Here is a 19,861-nt window from a genome sequence, read left to right as displayed (position 1 = left end):
TTCTGTTCAAAATTTTACTTCCTGAAAAGAAAAATAATAAATTTCTCTATACTTAAAATTAAAAAAATAATAATAATATGATGATGAAAAGTGAAAGTAAAACGAATTGTGAGAGCGCGGATCGAACCTACGACCACTTTTTCGCAGGCTGACACTCGGACCACTAGGCAACATACGATCCGTTATGAGGTGGAATTTAAAGCCACATGTTTATTTATTTATTTTCATTCTATAATGGTGCAAATCCATGCATGAAAGCCATGTGTATAAGAGAAGGAATGAGTTTGCGCATGCCCAGAGTCTCTGACCAAACTGAGACTTTTATTTGTACAATTTCTTTATTTTGGAAGTATTTTTATATATAATATTGAAATCTTTGTTAATTCTGTTCAAAATTTTACTTCCTGAAAAGAAAAATAATAAATTTCTCTATACTTAAAATTAAAAAAATAATAATAATATGATGATGAAAAGTGAAAGTAAAACGAATTGTGAGAGCGCGGATCGAACCTACGACCACTTTTTCGCAGGCTGACACTCGGACCACTAGGCAACATACGATCCGTTATGAGGTAGAATTTAAAGCCACATGTTTATTTATTTATTTTCATTCTATAATGGTGCAAATCCATGCATGAAAGCCATGTGTATAAGAGAAGGAATGAGTCTGCGCATGCCCAGAGTCTCTGACCAAACTGAGACTTTTATTTGTACAATTTCTTTATTTTGGAAGTATTTTTATATATAATATTGAAATCTTTGTTAATTCTGTTCAAAATTTTACTTCCTGAAAAGAAAAATAATAATTTTATCTATACTTAAAATTAAAATAATAATAATAATAATATGATGAAAAGTGAAAGTAAAACGAATTGTGAGAGCGCGGATCGAACCTACGACCACTTGTTCGCAGGCTGACACTCGGACCACTAGGCAACATACGATCCGTTATGAGGTGGAATTTAAAGCCACATTTTTATTTATTTATTTTCATTCTATAATGGTGCAAATCCATGCATGAAATCCATGTGTATAAGAGAAGGAATGAGTCTGCGCATGCCCAGAGTCTCTGACCGAACTGAGACTTTTATTTGTACAATTTCTTTATTTTGGAAGTATTTTTATATATAATATTGAAATCTTTGTTAATTATTTTCAAAATTTTTCTTCCTGAAAAGAAAAATAATAATTTTCTCTATACTTAAAATTAAAAAAATAATAATAATATTATGTTGAAAAGTGAAAGTAAAACGAATATTGAGAGCGTGGATCGAACCTACGACCACTTGTTCGCAGGCTGAAACTCGGACCACTAGACAACATACGATCCGTTGGGAGTTCGAATTTAAAGCCACATGTTTATTTATTTATTTTCATTCTATAATGGTGCAAATCCATGCATGAAAGCCATGTGTATAAGAGAAGGAATGAGTCTGCGCATGCCCAGAGTCTCTGACCGAACTGAGACTTTTATTTGCACAATTTCTTTTTTTTGGAAGTATTTTTATATATAATATTGAAATCTTTGTTAATTCTGTTCAAAATTTTACTTCCTGAAAAGAAAAATAATAATTTTCTCTATACTTAAAATTAAAAAAAAATAATAATATGATGTTGAAAAGTGAAAGTAAAACGAATGGTGAGAGCGCGGATCGAACCTACGACCACTTGTTCGCAGGCTGACACTCGGACCACTAGGCAACACACGATCCGTTGGGAGGTGGAATTTAAAGCCACATGTTTATTTATTTATTTTCATTCTATAATGGTGCAAATCCATGCATGAAAGCCATGTGTATAAGAGAAGGAATGAGTCTGCGCATGCTCAGAGTCTCTGACCGAACTGAGACTTTTGTTTATACAATTTCTTTATTTTGGAAGTATTTTTAAATATAATATTGAAATGTTTGTAAACTCTGGTTAAACTTTTATTCTTGAAAAGAAAAATAATAATTTTCTCTATACTTAAAATTTAAAAAAAAAAAAAAAAATTATAATTTGATGTTGAAAAGTGAAAGTAAAACGAATGGTGAGAGCGCGGATCGAACCTACGACCACTTGTTCGCAGGATGACACTCGGACCACTAGGCAACATACGATCCGTTGGGAGGTGGAATTTAAAGCCACATGTTTATTTATTTATTTTCATTCTATAATGGTGCAAATCCATGCATGAAAGCCATGTGTAGATGGAATGAGTCTGCGCATGCCCAGAGTCTCTGACCGAACTGAGACTTTTATTTGTACAATTTCTTTATTTTGGAAGTATTTTTATATATAATATTGAAATCTTTGTTAATTCTGTTCAAAATTTTACTTCCTGAAAAGAAAAATAATAATTTTCTCTATACTTAAAATTAAAAAAAAATAATAATATGATGTTGAAAAGTGAAAGTAAAACGAATGGTGAGAGCGCGGATCGAACCTACGACCACTTGTTCGCAGGCTGACACTCGGACCACTAGGCAACACACGATCCGTTGGGAGGTGGAATTTAAAGCCACATGTTTATTTATTTATTTTCATTCTATAATGGTGCAAATCCATGCATGAAAGCCATGTGTATAAGAGAAGGAATGAGTCTGCGCATGCTCAGAGTCTCTGACCGAACTGAGACTTTTGTTTATACAATTTCTTTATTTTGGAAGTATTTTTAAATATAATATTGAAATGTTTGTAAACTCTGGTTAAACTTTTATTCTTGAAAAGAAAAATAATAATTTTCTCTATACTTAAAATTTAAAAAAAAAAAAAAAAATTATAATTTGATGTTGAAAAGTGAAAGTAAAACGAATGGTGAGAGCGCGGATCGAACCTACGACCACTTGTTCGCAGGATGACACTCGGACCACTAGGCAACATACGATCCGTTGGGAGGTGGAATTTAAAGCCACATGTTTATTTATTTATTTTCATTCTATAATGGTGCAAATCCATGCATGAAAGCCATGTGTAGATGGAATGAGTCTGCGCATGCCCAGAGTCTCTGACCGAACTGAGACTTTTATTTGTACAATTTCTTTATTTTGGAAGTATTTTTATATATAATATTGAAATCTTTGTTAATTCTGTTCAAAATTTTACTTCCTGAAAAGAAAAATAATAAATTTCTCTATACTTAAAATTAAAAAAATAATAATAATATGATGATGAAAAGTGAAAGTAAAACGAATGGTGAGAGCGCGGATCGAACCTACGACCACTTGTTCGCAGGCTGACACTCGGACCACTAGGCAACATACGATCCGTTGGGAGGTGGAATTTAAAGCCACATGTTTATTTATTTATTTTCATTCTATAATGGTGCAAATCCATGCATGAAAGCCATGTGTATAAGAGAAGGAATGAGTCTGCGCATGCTCAGAGTCTCTGACCGAACTGAGACTTTTGTTTATACAATTTCTTTATTTTGGAAGTATTTTTAAATATAATATTGAAATGTTTGTAAACTCTGGTTAAACATTTATTCTTGAAAAGAAAAATAATAATTTTCTCTATACTTAAAATTTAAAAAAAAAAAATTATAATATGATGTTGAAAAGTGAAAGTAAAACGAATGGTGAGAGCGCGGATCGAACCTACGACCACTTGTTCGCAGGATGACACTCGGACCACTAGGCAACATACGATCCGTTATGAGGTGGAATTTAAAGCCACATGTTTATTTATTTATTTTCATTCTATAATGGTGCAAATCCATGCATGAAAGCCATGTGTATAAGAGAAGGAATGAGTCTGCGCATGCACAGAGTCTCTGACCAAACTGAGACTTTTATTTGTACAATTTCTTTATTTTGGAAGTATTTTTATATATAATATTGAAATCTTTGTTAATTCTGTTCAAAATTTTACTTCCTGAAAAGAAAAATAATAATTTTATCTATACTTAAAATTAAAATAATAATAATATGATGAAAAGTGAAAGTAAAACGAATTGTGAGAGCGCGGATCGAACATATGACCACTTGTTCGCAGGCTGACACTCGGACCACTAGGCAACATACGATCCGTTATGAGGTGGAATTTAAAGCCACATGTTTATTTATTTATTTTCATTCTATAATGGTGCAAATCCATGCATGAAAGCCATGTGTATAAGAGAAGGAATGAGTCTGCGCATGCTCAGAGTCTCTGACCGAACTGAGACTTTTATTTGTACAATTTCTTTATTTTGGAAGTATGTTTATATATAATATTGAAATCTTTGTTAATTCTGTTCACAATTTTACTTCCTGAAAAGAATAATAATAATTTTCTCTATACTTAAAATTAAAATAATAATAATAATAATATGATGAAAAGTGAAAGTAAAACGAACTGTGAGAGCACGGATCGAACCTACGACCACTTGTTCGCAGGCTGACACTCGGACCACTAGGCAACATACGATCCGTTATGAGGTGGAATTTAAAGCCACATGTTTATTTATTTATTTTCATTCTATAATGGTGCAAATCCATGCATGAAAGCCATGTGTATAAGAGAAGGAATGAGTCTGCGCATGCCCAGAGTCTCTGACCGAACTGAGACTTTTATTTGTACAATTTCTTTATTTTGGAAGTATTTTTATATATAATATTGAAATCTTTGTTAATTCTGTTCAAAATTTTACTTCCTGAAAAGAAAAATAATAAATTTCTCTATACTTAAAATTAAAAAAATAATAATAATATGATGATGAAAAGTGAAAGTAAAACGAACGGTGAGAGCGTGGATCGAACCTACGACCACTTGTTCGCAGGCTGACACTCGGACCACTAGGCAACATACGATCCGTTGGGAGGTGGAATTTAAAGCCACATGTTTATTTATTTATTTTCATTCTATAATGGTGCAAATCCATGCATGAAAGCCATGTGTATAAGAGAAGGAATGAGTCTGCGCATGCCCACAGTCTCTGACCGAACTGTGACTTTAATTTGTACAATTTCTTTATTTTGGAAGTATTTTTATATTTAATATTGAAATCTTTGTTAATTCTGTTCAAAATTTTACTTCCTGAAAAGAAAAATAATAATTTTATCTATACTTAAAATTAAAAAATAATAATAATAATAATATGATAATGAAATGTGAAAGTAAAACGAATGGTGAGAGCGCGGATCGAACCTACGACCACTAGTTCGCAGGCTGACACTCGGACCACTAGGCAACATACGATCCGTTGGGAGGTGGAATTTAAAGCCACATGTTTATTTATTTATTTTCATTCTATAATGGTGCAAATCCATGCATGAAAGCCATGTGTATAAGAGAAGGAATGAGTCTGCGCATGCACAGAGTCTCTGACCAAACTGAGACTTTTATTTGTACAATTTCTTTATTTTGGAAGTATTTTTATATATAATATTGAAATCTTTGTTAATTCTGTTCAAAATTTTACTTCCTGAAAAGAAAAATAATAATTTTATCTATACTTAAAATTAAAATAATAATAATATGATGAAAAGTGAAAGTAAAACGAATTGTGAGAGCGCGGATCGAACATATGACCACTTGTTCGCAGGCTGACACTCGGACCACTAGGCAACATACGATCCGTTATGAGGTGGAATTTAAAGCCACATGTTTATTTATTTATTTTCATTCTATAATGGTGCAAATCCATGCATGAAAGCCATGTGTATAAGAGAAGGAATGAGTCTGCGCATGCTCAGAGTCTCTGACCGAACTGAGACTTTTATTTGTACAATTTCTTTATTTTGGAAGTATTTTTATATATAATATTGAAATCTTTGTTAATTCTGTTCAAAATTTTACTTCCTGAAAAGAAAAATAATAATTTTATCTATACTTAAAATTAAAAAATAATAATAATAATAATATGATAATGAAATGTGAAAGTAAAACGAATGGTGAGAGCGCGGATCGAACCTACGACCACTAGTTCGCAGGCTGACACTCGGACCACTAGGCAACATACGATCCGTTGGGAGGTGGAATTTAAAGCCACATGTTTATTTATTTATTTTCATTCTATAATGGTGCAAATCCATGCATGAAAGCCATGTGTATAAGAGAAGGAATGAGTCTGCGCATGCTCAGAGTCTCTGACTGAACTGAGACTTTTGTTTATACAATTTCTTTATTTTGGAAGTATTTTTAAATATAATATTGAAATGTTTGTAAACTCTGGTTAAACTTTTATTCTTGAAAAGAAAAATAATAATTTTCTCTATACTTAAAATTTAAAAAAAAAAAAAAAAATTATAATATGATGTTGAAAAGTGAAAGTAAAACGAATGGTGAGAGCGCGGATCGAACCTACGACCACTTGTTTGCAGGATGACACTCGGACCACTAGGCAACATACGATCCGTTATGAGGTGGAATTTAAAGCCACATGTTTATTTATTTATTTTCATTCTATAATGGTGCAAATCCATGCATGAAACCCATGTGTATAAGAGAAGGAATGAGTCTGCGCATGCTCAGAGTCTCTGACCAAACTGAGACTTTTATTTGTACAATTTCTTTATTTTGGAAGTATTTTTATATATAATATTGAAATCTTTGTTAATTCTGTTCAAAATTTTACTTCCTGAAAAGAAAAATAATAATTTTATCTATACTTAAAATTAAAAAATAATAATAATAATAATATGATAATGAAATGTGAAAGTAAAACGAATGGTGAGAGCGCGGATCGAACCTACGACCACTAGTTCGCAGGCTGACACTCGGACCACTAGGCAACATACGATCCGTTGGGAGGTGGAATTTAAAGCCACATGTTTATTTATTTATTTTCATTCTATAATGGTGCAAATCCATGCATGAAAGCCATGTGTATAAGAGAAGGAATGAGTCTGCGCATGCTCAGAGTCTCTGACTGAACTGAGACTTTTGTTTATACAATTTCTTTATTTTGGAAGTATTTTTAAATATAATATTGAAATGTTTGTAAACTCTGGTTAAACTTTTATTCTTGAAAAGAAAAATAATAATTTTCTCTATACTTAAAATTTAAAAAAAAAAAAAAAAAATTATAATATGATGTTGAAAAGCGAAAGTAAAACGAATGGTGAGAGCGCGGATCGAACCTACGACCACTTGTTTGCAGGATGACACTCGGACCACTAGGCAACATACGATCCGTTATGAGGTGGAATTTAAAGCCACATGTTTATTTATTTATTTTCATTCTATAATGGTGCAAATCCATGCATGAAAGCCATGTGTATAAGAGAAGGAATGAGTCTGCGCATGCTCAGAGTCTCTGACCGAACTGAGACTTTTATTTGTACAATTTCTTTATTTTGGAAGTATTTTTATATATAATATTGAAATCTTTGTTAATTCTGTTCAAAATTTTACTTCCTGAAAAGAAAAATAATAATTTTATCTATACTTAAAATTAAAAAATAATAATAATAATAATATGATAATGAAATGTGAAAGTAAAACGAATGGTGAGAGCGCGGATCGAACCTACGACCACTAGTTCGCAGGCTGACACTCGGACCACTAGGCAACATACGATCCGTTGGGAGGTGGAGTTTAAAGCCACATGTTTATTTATTTATTTTCATTCTATAATGGTGCAAATCCATGCATGAAAGCCATGTGTATAAGAGAAGGAATGAGTCTGCGCATGCTCAGAGTCTCTGACTGAACTGAGACTTTTGTTTATACAATTTCTTTATTTTGGAAGTATTTTTAAATATAATATTGAAATGTTTGTAAACTCTGGTTAAACTTTTATTCTTGAAAAGAAAAATAATAATTTTCTCTATACTTAAAATTTAAAAAAAAAAAAAAAAATTATAATATGATGTTGAAAAGTGAAAGTAAAACGAATGGTGAGAGCGCGGATCGAACCTACGACCACTTGTTTGCAGGATGACACTCGGACCACTAGGCAACATACGATCCGTTATGAGGTGGAATTTAAAGCCACATGTTTATTTATTTATTTTCATTCTATAATGGTGCAAATCCATGCATGAAAGCCACGTGTATAAGAGAAGGAATGAGTCTGCGCACCCAGAGTCTCTGACGGAACTGAGACTTTTATTTGTACAATTTCTTTATTTTGGAAGTATTTTTATATATAATATTGAAATCTTTGTTAATTCTGTTCAAAATTTTACTTCCTGAAAAGAAAAATAATAATTTTATCTATACTTAAAATTAAAAAATAATAATAATAATAATATGATAATGAAATGTGAAAGTAAAACGAATGGTGAGAGCGCGGATCGAACCTACGACCACTAGTTCGCAGGCTGACACTCGGACCACTAGGCAACATACGATCCGTTGGGAGGTGGAATTTAAAGCCACATGTTTATTTATTTATTTTCATTCTATAATGGTGCAAATCCATGCATGAAAGCCATGTGTATAAGAGAAGGAATGAGTCTGCGCATGCTCAGAGTCTCTGACTGAACTGAGACTTTTGTTTATACAATTTCTTTATTTTGGAAGTATTTTTAAATATAATATTGAAATGTTTGTAAACTCTGGTTAAACTTTTATTCTTGAAAAGAAAAATAATAATTTTCTCTATACTTAAAATTTAAAAAAAAAAAAAAAAATTATAATATGATGTTGAAAAGTGAAAGTAAAACGAATGGTGAGAGCGCGGATCGAACCTACGACCACTTGTTTGCAGGATGACACTCGGACCACTAGGCAACATACGATCCGTTATGAGGTGGAATTTAAAGCCACATGTTTATTTATTTATTTTCATTCTATAATGGTGCAAATCCATGCATGAAACCCATGTGTATAAGAGAAGGAATGAGTCTGCGCATGCTCAGAGTCTCTGACCAAACTGAGACTTTTATTTGTACAATTTCTTTATTTTGGAAGTATTTTTATATATAATATTGAAATCTTTGTTAATTCTGTTCAAAATTTTACTTCCTGAAAAGAAAAATAATAATTTTATCTATACTTAAAATTAAAAAATAATAATAATAATAATATGATAATGAAATGTGAAAGTAAAACGAATGGTGAGAGCGCGGATCGAACCTACGACCACTAGTTCGCAGGCTGACACTCGGACCACTAGGCAACATACGATCCGTTGGGAGGTGGAATTTAAAGCCACATGTTTATTTATTTATTTTCATTCTATAATGGTGCAAATCCATGCATGAAAGCCATGTGTATAAGAGAAGGAATGAGTCTGCGCATGCTCAGAGTCTCTGACTGAACTGAGACTTTTGTTTATACAATTTCTTTATTTTGGAAGTATTTTTATATATAATATTGAAATCTTTGTTAATTCTGTTCAAAATTTTACTTCCTGAAAAGAAAAATAATAAATTTCTCTATACTTAAAATTAAAAAAATAATAATAATATGATGATGAAAAGTGAAAGTAAAACGAATTGTGAGAGCGCGGATCGAACCTACGACCACTTGTTCGTAGGCTGACACTCGGACCACTAGGCAACATACGATCCGTTGGGAGGTGGAATTTAAAGCCACATGTTTATTTATTTATTTTCATTCTATAATGGTGCAAATCCATGCATGAAAGCCATGTGTATAAGAGAAGGAATGAGTCTGCGCATGCCCAGAGTCTCTGACCGAACTGAGACTTTTATTTGTACAATTTCTTTATTTTGGAAGTATTTTTATATATAATATTGAAATCTTTGTTAATTCTGTTCAAAATTTTACTTCCTGAAAAGAAAAATACTAATTTTCTCTATACTTAAAATTAAAAAAAAAAATAATTGTAATATGATTAAAAGTGAAAGTAAAACAAATTGCGAGAGCGCGGATCGAACCTACGGCCACTTGATCGCAGGTTGACACTCGGACCACACGGCAACCTACGATCCGTTGGGAGGCCGAATTTAAAGCCACATGTATATTTATTTATTTTTATTCTATAATGGTGCAAATCCATGCATGAAAGCTATCTGTATAAGAGAAGGAATATGTCTGCGCATGCCCAGAATCTCTGACCGTAACTGAGACTTTTATTTGCACAATTTCTTTATTTTGGAAGTATTTTTAAATATAATATTGCAATCTTTGTAAATTCTGCCCAAAATTTTACTACTTGAAAAGAAAAATAATAATTAACTCTATACTTAAAATTCAAAAATTAATAATTAATATGAAGAAAAATGAAAGTAAAACGAACGCCGAGAGCGCGGATAGAACCTACATCCACTTGATCGCAGGTTGACACTCGGACCACACGGCAACGTACGATCCGTTGGGAGGCCGAATTTAAAGCCACCTGTATATTTATTTATTTTTATTCTATAATGGTGCAAATCCATGCATGAAAGCCATGTGTATAAGAGAAGGAATATGTCTGCGCATGCCCAGAATCTCGGACCGAACTGAGACTTTTATTTGCACAATTTCTTTATTTTGGAAGTATTTTTAAATATAATATTGCAATCTTTGTAAATTCTGCCCAAACTTTTACTACTTGAAAAGAAAAATAATAATTAACTCTATACTTAAAATTCAAAAATTAATAATTAATATGAAGAAAAATGAAAGTACAACGAACGCCGAGAGCTCGGATCGAACCTACGGCTACTTGATCGCAGGTTGACATTCGGACCACACGGCAACATACGATCCGTTTTGAGGCCGCATTTAAAGTAACATGTTTATTTATATATTTTTATTATATAATGGTGCAAATCCATTCATGAAAGCCATGTGTATAAGAGAAGGAATAAGTTTGCGCATGCCCAGAGTCTCTTTCCGAACTGAGACATTTATTTCTATAATTTCTTTATTTTGGAAATATTTTTTACTTTCACTTTTTACGCGTGCGAAAAATGTCATATTGTTGTAATCGCGCTGTTCAGAACAGCGCGATCGTTTGTTTCTTCAGGATTGTAGGCTCGAGTCGCTTATTTTGCTGTTTTTTTTATTTATGTATTTTCATTTAGTAATGTTTTCTAATTTTTCAGATTTTTGCGACAATATTTTGTAATGTTTTCCCTCTTTTAATGGCGAATTTTGTATGAAATCTCTCTTCCAGCAAAAATGACCTTATTATACAAACTATCTATGATCGCTTTACGCTTACATTGTGTCTTTTTTTCATGCTTCTGTTCTTCATGGGGATTACAATCTTAATAGAACACGCGTATAGTTAACACCTGTGAATGTGTGTGTGAAATTCTGTAGAGTGATCAGAGCAATGCGCGTGTCGGGGGACATCGGTTCGAGTCGCTTATTTTGCTTCTTTTAGAAAGGAATTTTTATTTCATATTTTTATTTGAATTTTTCTGATTTCCTAACCCTATTTTTGAATATTTTTCTTCTTTAAGCTTCGAATTTTGATTTGAAAATTCCCTTCCGACAAAAGCGTCGAAGAATCGTATTTAAATGAATTGATTACAGAAGTTTTTATCTTTGATCTATATTAGTATTGAAGTAACATAAAATAAATTAATGTGATTTATAAATGTTTTTTTTAAAATATCATTAGAAATAATAACAAAATTTTTAAAAAATGATACTTTTTAAAAATTAGCGGAGTAAAATAATAAAAAAAAGGCATCTGAATTAAGTACCAGGTTCGAACCCCAAACAACGGATCGGAAATCCGCTGCTGTGTCCACTATTCCATCAATGACACACTAACCGTCTCATTTTAAAGTCACATGTCAAGTCTTCCAGATATTTATATAATTAGTTCTGCCTTTCGTAAAAGTACTCTCAATTGGGAATGCAGAGGTCACAGCGCATTCTTCAAGGATTTGATTGATTATAGTAAGTTATACCTCAGATTTATTTTATTTCTATAGGATTATTAAATAAATTCTTAGTAATTTATGCATATCTTTTTAAATTATTTGTAAAAAATTAAATAAATAAAAAAAGAAATTTCTTTAGATATAAATATAAATAATAAAGGAAATTGTTGAATTAAGAGAGCAGGACCTAACTTTAGAAGACCGAACGGTTATCTTTTGCTATATTCACTACTCTATTTATAACCCAACAAACGGCTAAGTTAAAGTCACATGTCATGTCTTCCCGATATTTATATAATAAATTTATCACTTTATAAAGAACTCTGCTTTTTAAATGCAAAGATCGCGGCGCATGTTTGTAAGGATGTGCTTGATTCAGTTATTTATACATTTGATTATTTTAGTTCTAAAATAATATAAAACACATTTTAGAATTTATAATTTTATTTTTCAAATACCAGTAGAAAAATTAAAGAAATGAAAAAAAAAAACTTCTTTAAAAGTTACTGGAAAAAAATGGTTGAATAAGTAGCAGGATCAAATTTCAGACAACGGAATAAAAGTCCGTTGCTCTGTTCCAAACTCTATCGAAATACGGCTAAGGGATCCATTTAAAATCACATGACTTGTCATCCAGATATTTATATAATAACACATCCCTTTATAAAAAAACTCTATTTATTAAATGCAAAGATCACGGCGCATGTGTGTATGGATTTTTTGATTACAGTAACTCATGCATTTGATTTATTTCTGAAGTAAGATGGAATAAATGCTTGTAATTTATAAACATCTTTTCAAAATATTAATAGAAAAAGTTTAAAAAATATATGAAGGATACTTCTTTAAAAGTTAAGGAGAAAACAGTAGAGAATATTATTGACTTAAGAAGCAAGATCGAACCTTATACAACGCAATGAATTTGCTATATTCACAACTCTATCTATGGCCCAGCTAATAGTTCAATTTAAAGTCACATGTCTTTTCGATATTTGCATAATAAGTGCAATCCTTCATAAGAGCTTTCTCTATATTAAATGCAAAGATAACTGCACATGTCTCCAAATTTGTTCCACCATAGAAATTTATTTCGTTGATTTATCTTGTTTCTTGAGAAATATTAATAAAAAACTAATTGAAATTTATAAATGTCTTTTAAAAAAGTCAGTAGAAAATGCCAACAAATGATAAAAAAGAAACTTCTTTAAATGTTACGTTTAAAAAACTATCCTCCGACAAGTGAGTCTGTTGCTCTAACCACAACTCTATTGATGACCCGGCAAATGACTCTATTTAAAGTCACATGTCTTGTCTTGAAGATATTTATATAATAATGAATCCCTTCATAAAAAGACTGTTTATTAAATGCAAAGATCACGACGCATGTGTGTATGGATTTTTTGATTACAGTAACACATGCATTTGATTTATTTTATTTCTGAAGTGATATGGAATAAATTCTAGAATTTAAAAATGATATTTCAAATAACAGTGGAAAAAAAAACTTATCTGAAAAAAAAATTCTAAAAATGTTACTAAGGAAAAAAAGAAAAGATAGTTGACTAAATGAACACTATCTTACCTCAGAAGCTTTTGCTTTGTTCGCTGTCTAATATTTCCGTCTCCGTCTAATCTATACTTATAATAAAGCTCAATGTGTGTGTGTGTGTGTGTGTTGGCGCTGTACAGGCCAGACCATTCAACCTACAGCTACCAAATTTGGCACGTGTATACCTTGGAGGGCGGGAATGTGCACCTGGGGGTTATTTTTTCGAATTTTTAATTAGAATTTTATTTATTTAAAAAATATGCGAAATTTTGGTGTGTTTCTGCTATAATTTCCGAAAATATTACCGCACAAAATAGATTTTTATATGAAGTTAAAGATCAAAAATTTATCTTTTAAACGATACCAATATTTTAACCTTAAAATTAAATTTCTATTTTTAATGAACTTCTAAATAAATATTTTAACTATATTTTTCAACAATTTTTTTCGTACAAAATAAAAATAAAATTTAAGCTACACGAGCACGTTTCGCATTCATGGGAAAAAATTAGCTTTTTTCAAAGTGTTGCCATCACATTGATTAAAACTCCAACTAAAAATAAATTAAATCCTTTTGGAAAAGAAATCTGCAAAAATATAATTTCCGGCACGTGTCTGTAGGAAATGAAACAAATATGAAATATTATTTTTTTAAAAAATAAATTCAAAAAAAATTATTTTATGATCTTTTACACTCTCTATATTATTAATCCAATAAATCAGTTTTATTTTAAGGCAAGTTTTGTTTAATATGAACAAGATATCCATTCAAATCAGGGCCCCACAGTTAATTTGTAAACCTTTAGTAAGACACAGATCTGCTAAAATGGTCTAAATGGAAAATGATTATATTTTATGTAACTTCATTCAATAAATGCTCTAATAAATAATGAATTTTTGATTTTACATAAAGCATCTGCTGTGGAAATCACGAATAACAAAATGTTCTTGAAACAATAATATTTTAAATAAAAAGAGTTAATTTCCAATCAACTAAATCAATCACTTAAACTGCCTTATTTATGAAAATTTGAACATCACTATTTAATAAAAAAAGGATAATTTTAGATTTTCCATCGATCGTTTCAAAGAAAATACGCCAATCAGCGCGCAGGTTTCTCAAGATTAATTGACCTAAGATTATGAAAATGTTGAGTTTTTCTAAATTTTTCCCTTTCAAAACTTCATAAATAAGTCTTAGTTGATCGTTGAAAATAGAAACATTCATTCATTTATTTAAAATTTGGTGTGTCCAGAATATTTCTCAGAATCTGATACCTTACTGCATTAAATTTAGAATTCATAATTTTTGAAATATATTTATAGGCTGGAACAAAATATTTTTATTGATTTCATTTCAATCTTTTTGAAAGCAAAACTAAAAACTGAATTTTATGCTGAATCTGAGAGATTTTTGTTGAATTATTGTTTGAGATATTACATAAATTATGAAAAATATTTTATAGTACATATAAGACTTAAATACCGATCGATTCTGTTTGCAATACTCATATTTGATAATAATAATCATAAATAAATAACAATAAAGATGATAAATAAAATAAAACGCTTGGTTTTATTAAAAAATATCTTTATATTAATTGCAATTTCATCATTTCCACTTTTAACTAAAGTTGAAGTTTTACCGGAAATGACAACACATTAGCAAAATATATATAGTAAATTGAACGAAACGATCTAAACAACAGTATAAGTTTGGTATGACTATCAAAATTTGAAGATTAAACATGTTTTGTTTGAGTGAGCGGTAATACTGGCGAACCGGCTGGTCGCCAAAGGCGGCTGGTATTTCATAAAGCACAATTTTAAAAGAACAATACAATAGATAGAAGAATTTTCTGCTCATGTGCGAGGTGCAGACATCCAAAAACTATAAATTGTGTATAGAGTTATTGTAGTATATTTCAGATATCGGAAATCAAATTAATGAAATATTCCGATGAAAATATATGAATTGTATAGACATTAATATAAAAAATTACCTTAAAAAAAGGGACTCCAGGTGTTAGGACTCAGATTTGAACCAAAGGCCCGCAAAAAATGTGAAAAACAAGGGCAAGCATACCACCCCACTATACTTCCTCAAAGCGATTAAATGATATATAACTTCTTTTTTCAGGATATATCTCCGACTAATATTTCACGGTATATATACCTAAAAGCGCAATGCATTGGATAGAAGGACATCCATAAATTATTAATTTTGTGTAAAATATTTTGTAATATATTTCACATGTTTGAAATGAAATACTGTGATGAAATTATTTGAATTGCATATATACATTAATATAAAAAATAACTAAAAAAAAGACGAGAAACTCGGAGCATAGGTATTCAGATTCAAACCGATATGAATGTAAGTATTAAACGTTGAAATCTAGACTGTGAACATTTTTTTTTTATTTTTATTTATGAGAAGAATTTATGGCTGTTTAAAATGTACATGTGAACTTGGTGTTTACATCCATATTAATTCCTTTCGATTCTTGGCTAAGGTTATATTTCTTTACGTCTTTTTAGAATCAAATGCCATAAAAAGCAAAGCCCCAAATATTTTTAAATAAAAATCTCAGTATATTATAGATATAATAATGGTTCCAACTAATCGAAAACTTTTATGTTTATATTTTGCACATTTATGATTTTTGCTTTGACTTCCAGAATTTTTTCAGGTGTCGTCCTCGTCATCTGACCGCGATTCAAAATGACGAGGTCCGTCCCAAAATAGCCTTAGTGTTGCTTCAAACGGGACGTTAATATAACTAACATAAACGTAACTAACCAGAATTTTGTATTGAAATTATTTTTCCCTTTATAAACTGATAAAATAGACTTTCAGTTTATAATTAGTTAGAACTTATTTATGCGATATTTTACAGTCTTATGAATTTTGCTTAAATGTTAATATATCTAGCAGTGAAAAGTAGAACACCTTCACCTTCATTTGCCAATTGGCAGCTGAAAGAAGTGAATCGAATTTTTATTGCAATGGAAAATCGAATTTCCCATAATATAAAATCCGAAGTAAAGAGTTTAAAGTCAGTGTGGTAAGATAAAAAATACGATTTCAAATAAATCATTACAATAAATATGTACATATTTAATAAATGATAGGCGATTTAATAAAAGAAGTAATAAAAGAATATTTAAATCATTTTTAAATTAATTTTAATATGGAAAATGAGCAATAGTAGTTCAATGAAACTTCAACCTAAACTGTACAATTTACATCCAATTAGTTCAAAGTTTTTAAAAATTCGATTCATTTTTTCCCCGACTCAAAATTTTATTCTCTTGCAATCACCAACTATAAAAAGAAAAATATGAAAGACTAAATAATTGTCAGTTTTCAAATCAAATTAGATTTATTTTAAAAATATATACATAAAAAATTTAAAAAAAAAAATCAAAGAAAAATACGAATTCTCAAAATTTTATTATATTTCTCGAGCATAAACAGGTTTTAAATAATTTCACTAGTATGTACTATCATTACACTAGTGCAATGAATTCTAGTGATTTTGATTTAAAAGGAAACGAATAAAATAATTTCTGGAATAAGATAGAAACCAGCAACGAGAAATTCTTATGAATGTCTATTCTTCCCGCCCTCCAAGATTCGAATCGATTCGGTCTTCTTCAAACGGCTCACGCACAATCTTCGATTCAGTATACGAATTTGTAAGAGTAGTCTAGCAAATATCAAAATTCTATAAAAGCAATTATTTTTGACAAATGACAAAAATATTTAGTAAGTAAACACAAAATGAATGCAAAATACATACTTTATTTGCAAGTTTGTGCAAAAACAGATGCTTTTCAAGATTGTTACAGTATAAATGCATTTGAATTCAGAACATATATCAAAGTAAATCAGATACTGCATGCAATAAGTTTAACAAGAAATTTAAACAATTTAGTAATAAAAAAAGCATTTTACATAGGATGATAGTTTAGTTACGAATTCTATTACTATAATATATGTATATGTCTTAAAAATCACATACATGTAAAATAAATAGTACAGTGAATTTTTAATTGGATTGTCAACGAATTTTTCGATGTATCATTCAATTTAGAATAAGAAAAAATTAAATATTGAATTCAATGATTTAGAAAGAAATAATTGCATTTAATACTTTTTGTTTGTTTTTTCCAAATTTAATATTTAGAATTCTAAATAATCAGTTGCTAAATTTTTCATTTCATTATTGAAAAAGGTAATCAAAAAGCAGCACTTGATTATGAGACATTCATGACATGCATTCACCATTTTTCTCAAAAAATATCTTTTACTTTCTCGTATCTCCCGTAAATTTTCCGGTGTCTAATAATTTTAATTCATATTATACATGTGACAGCATCAAGTATTGATTGTTGTGATCAGACACACTGATCAAATGTTTTCTAAGAATTAAAGGATATTTTGATTAGATGGTTAAACAATTATATAAAAAATTATTCTTCGTTTGTAGGTAAACGAATAATTATGTGAAATGAAAAGCTGAAATGCATTTTGGATTCAAAATTTCTTACTTAAAACTGGTATTAATATCACTCTTTAATTTCAAATAGAGTACGTCCCGTTTGAAGCAACACTAGACGGTTGGTTTGAAAATCTTTGTAAATGGACGCAAAGAATATACAATTCCGATTTATTATATCTTTAGAAAAAATATCAACATATTTCTGAACAGCGGTAATCGGAATTATACTAAATGAATGGTCACAAGACTAATTTTTTACATTTTTATCCGAGAGCAGTTAAATGCTATGAATGTTACATCATTGTGATGTAGAGATTAAAGAAAAGAGAACTCAGTTTTAAATTACAATCGCAGTAGTAAAGAATTTTCAAAATGGAAAATATTTTTTAAATACTAACATAAAAGATTTTATCAAAAAGCGCATATCTTGTTTCATGTGCGCCAACATATAACTGTTATGATTGCAGTATTTATTAGAAATATATTCTAAATTAATTAAAACAGTATAGATAATGTTGAGAAAGTATTCCCCACCCCTCGCCTTTCTTGACAACAGTATAGTAACCAAACATAAGAATATATATTACACATTTTTAGCATACAAAAATGCATTTTAGGATTTGCTTTGTGGCAAAAAATTCTTATTGAAAATTTCGAGTTCAGACCAGTAAACTGAAATTAAAAATGCAAAAAGTTTTTTTTTTTATTTTGCTTAAGACCAGTACTTTAATGGTAAATTCTTGCAAAATACAAAATTCGATATAATAGCAGTAAACGTATAATTTTAAATTTCGCAATCAAAATAAATTCTTTAATTTGATGATTACGAAATGCATTATCGCAAAATGAAATTTCAGATATGAAAAAGGTAAGGAAACTGCTTTCGCAGTAATTGCTACTCGGTAAAAAGGAAGAAAAGAATTTTTATAAAATGTGTTGATAAGTTGTAAATGCAGACTCGAGGATTTTTCTGCTGAACGGTTAATCGGTTGACAACTTTAAAAACTGATTTAAAACCGTTTATTGACAGTTATTTTAAATAATCACATCAAGATGCATTCTCGGTAGTCAATTAACGACGATTTATATTTATTGTAAGAATTTATATACGACGATATACAAATTAGAATATTTTTAGAAATTTAGAATTTTTTTCGATGAGATTGTATCGTTGTTTAAAAGATTCATGTAAACTTGTAAAAAGCTCAACAATTCCTGGTTAAAGTCGTTGATTTTAATACAAATAAAGCATAATGGGGACAGTAAGAAGCAAAATTTCAGATTTTGTTTCGTAAAAAGTTCAATGCATCAGATGCAATTCCAATTCATTTAAAGCTTTTCTTTCTTTATCTTCAGATTTATAGCAATATTTTTCTTTTAATATACCGAAAAAATCGTTTTAAAAGTTCATATGATTTAGCTCTCATTTATTTCAATATGTAATGTCCTAAGGTCATCGTCTAATAATTTGACTATTAACCTAGAGTAGAACATATTTATGCAATGAAATTTATCGAATCTGCAATTTGAGAGGAGAGAAAGTTTTATTATTGCAATAGAAATTCGATTAACCCACAACATACAAATTGGAGACAAAATCTAAAAACTAATACTGAGAGGCAAGATTTTAAATGAAAACGGAAGATAGTTTACATAGTTAAATTGCAACCCATTTGAATATAGTAAATAGGAAACATTCGATCCATTTCCAGATAGATGTTAACAGATTGCGTACAGGTCACAAGATTTCTCGATTTTAGCTGACAGAATGTTGGGGCAGGATCACGAGATATCCCTTTTCGTGTTTTTTGGCTAAATAATGCATAACCAACCATAGGCAAATATTTCACAAATTAAGGACCGCAAAGAAGTCTTAAGACATACGTCTGGGACAGCACGTTTTTGGGTAAACTTGTACTTTCTAAAATCACTAACTTTGTTATATATGAAGCAATAACAGACGGGATATGCTATACGAGGAATCTCTAGAGTGGTCCGAAACGGATGGGACGCAAAACACGAGAAAATTCGAGAAGTGTCGTTAAAACAAGATACTGCGGCAAATCGTGCCGAACACCATGCACAAGGAAATATGCTTTACCAAA

The sequence above is a fragment of the Argiope bruennichi genome, chromosome 5 (genome assembly GCF_947563725.1).
Source record: "Argiope bruennichi chromosome 5, qqArgBrue1.1, whole genome shotgun sequence".
In the NCBI taxonomy this organism is placed as follows: domain Eukaryota; kingdom Metazoa; phylum Arthropoda; class Arachnida; order Araneae; family Araneidae; genus Argiope; species Argiope bruennichi.
The sequence above is the reverse complement of the archived record's forward strand: the minus strand, read 5'-3'. Positions refer to the sequence as shown.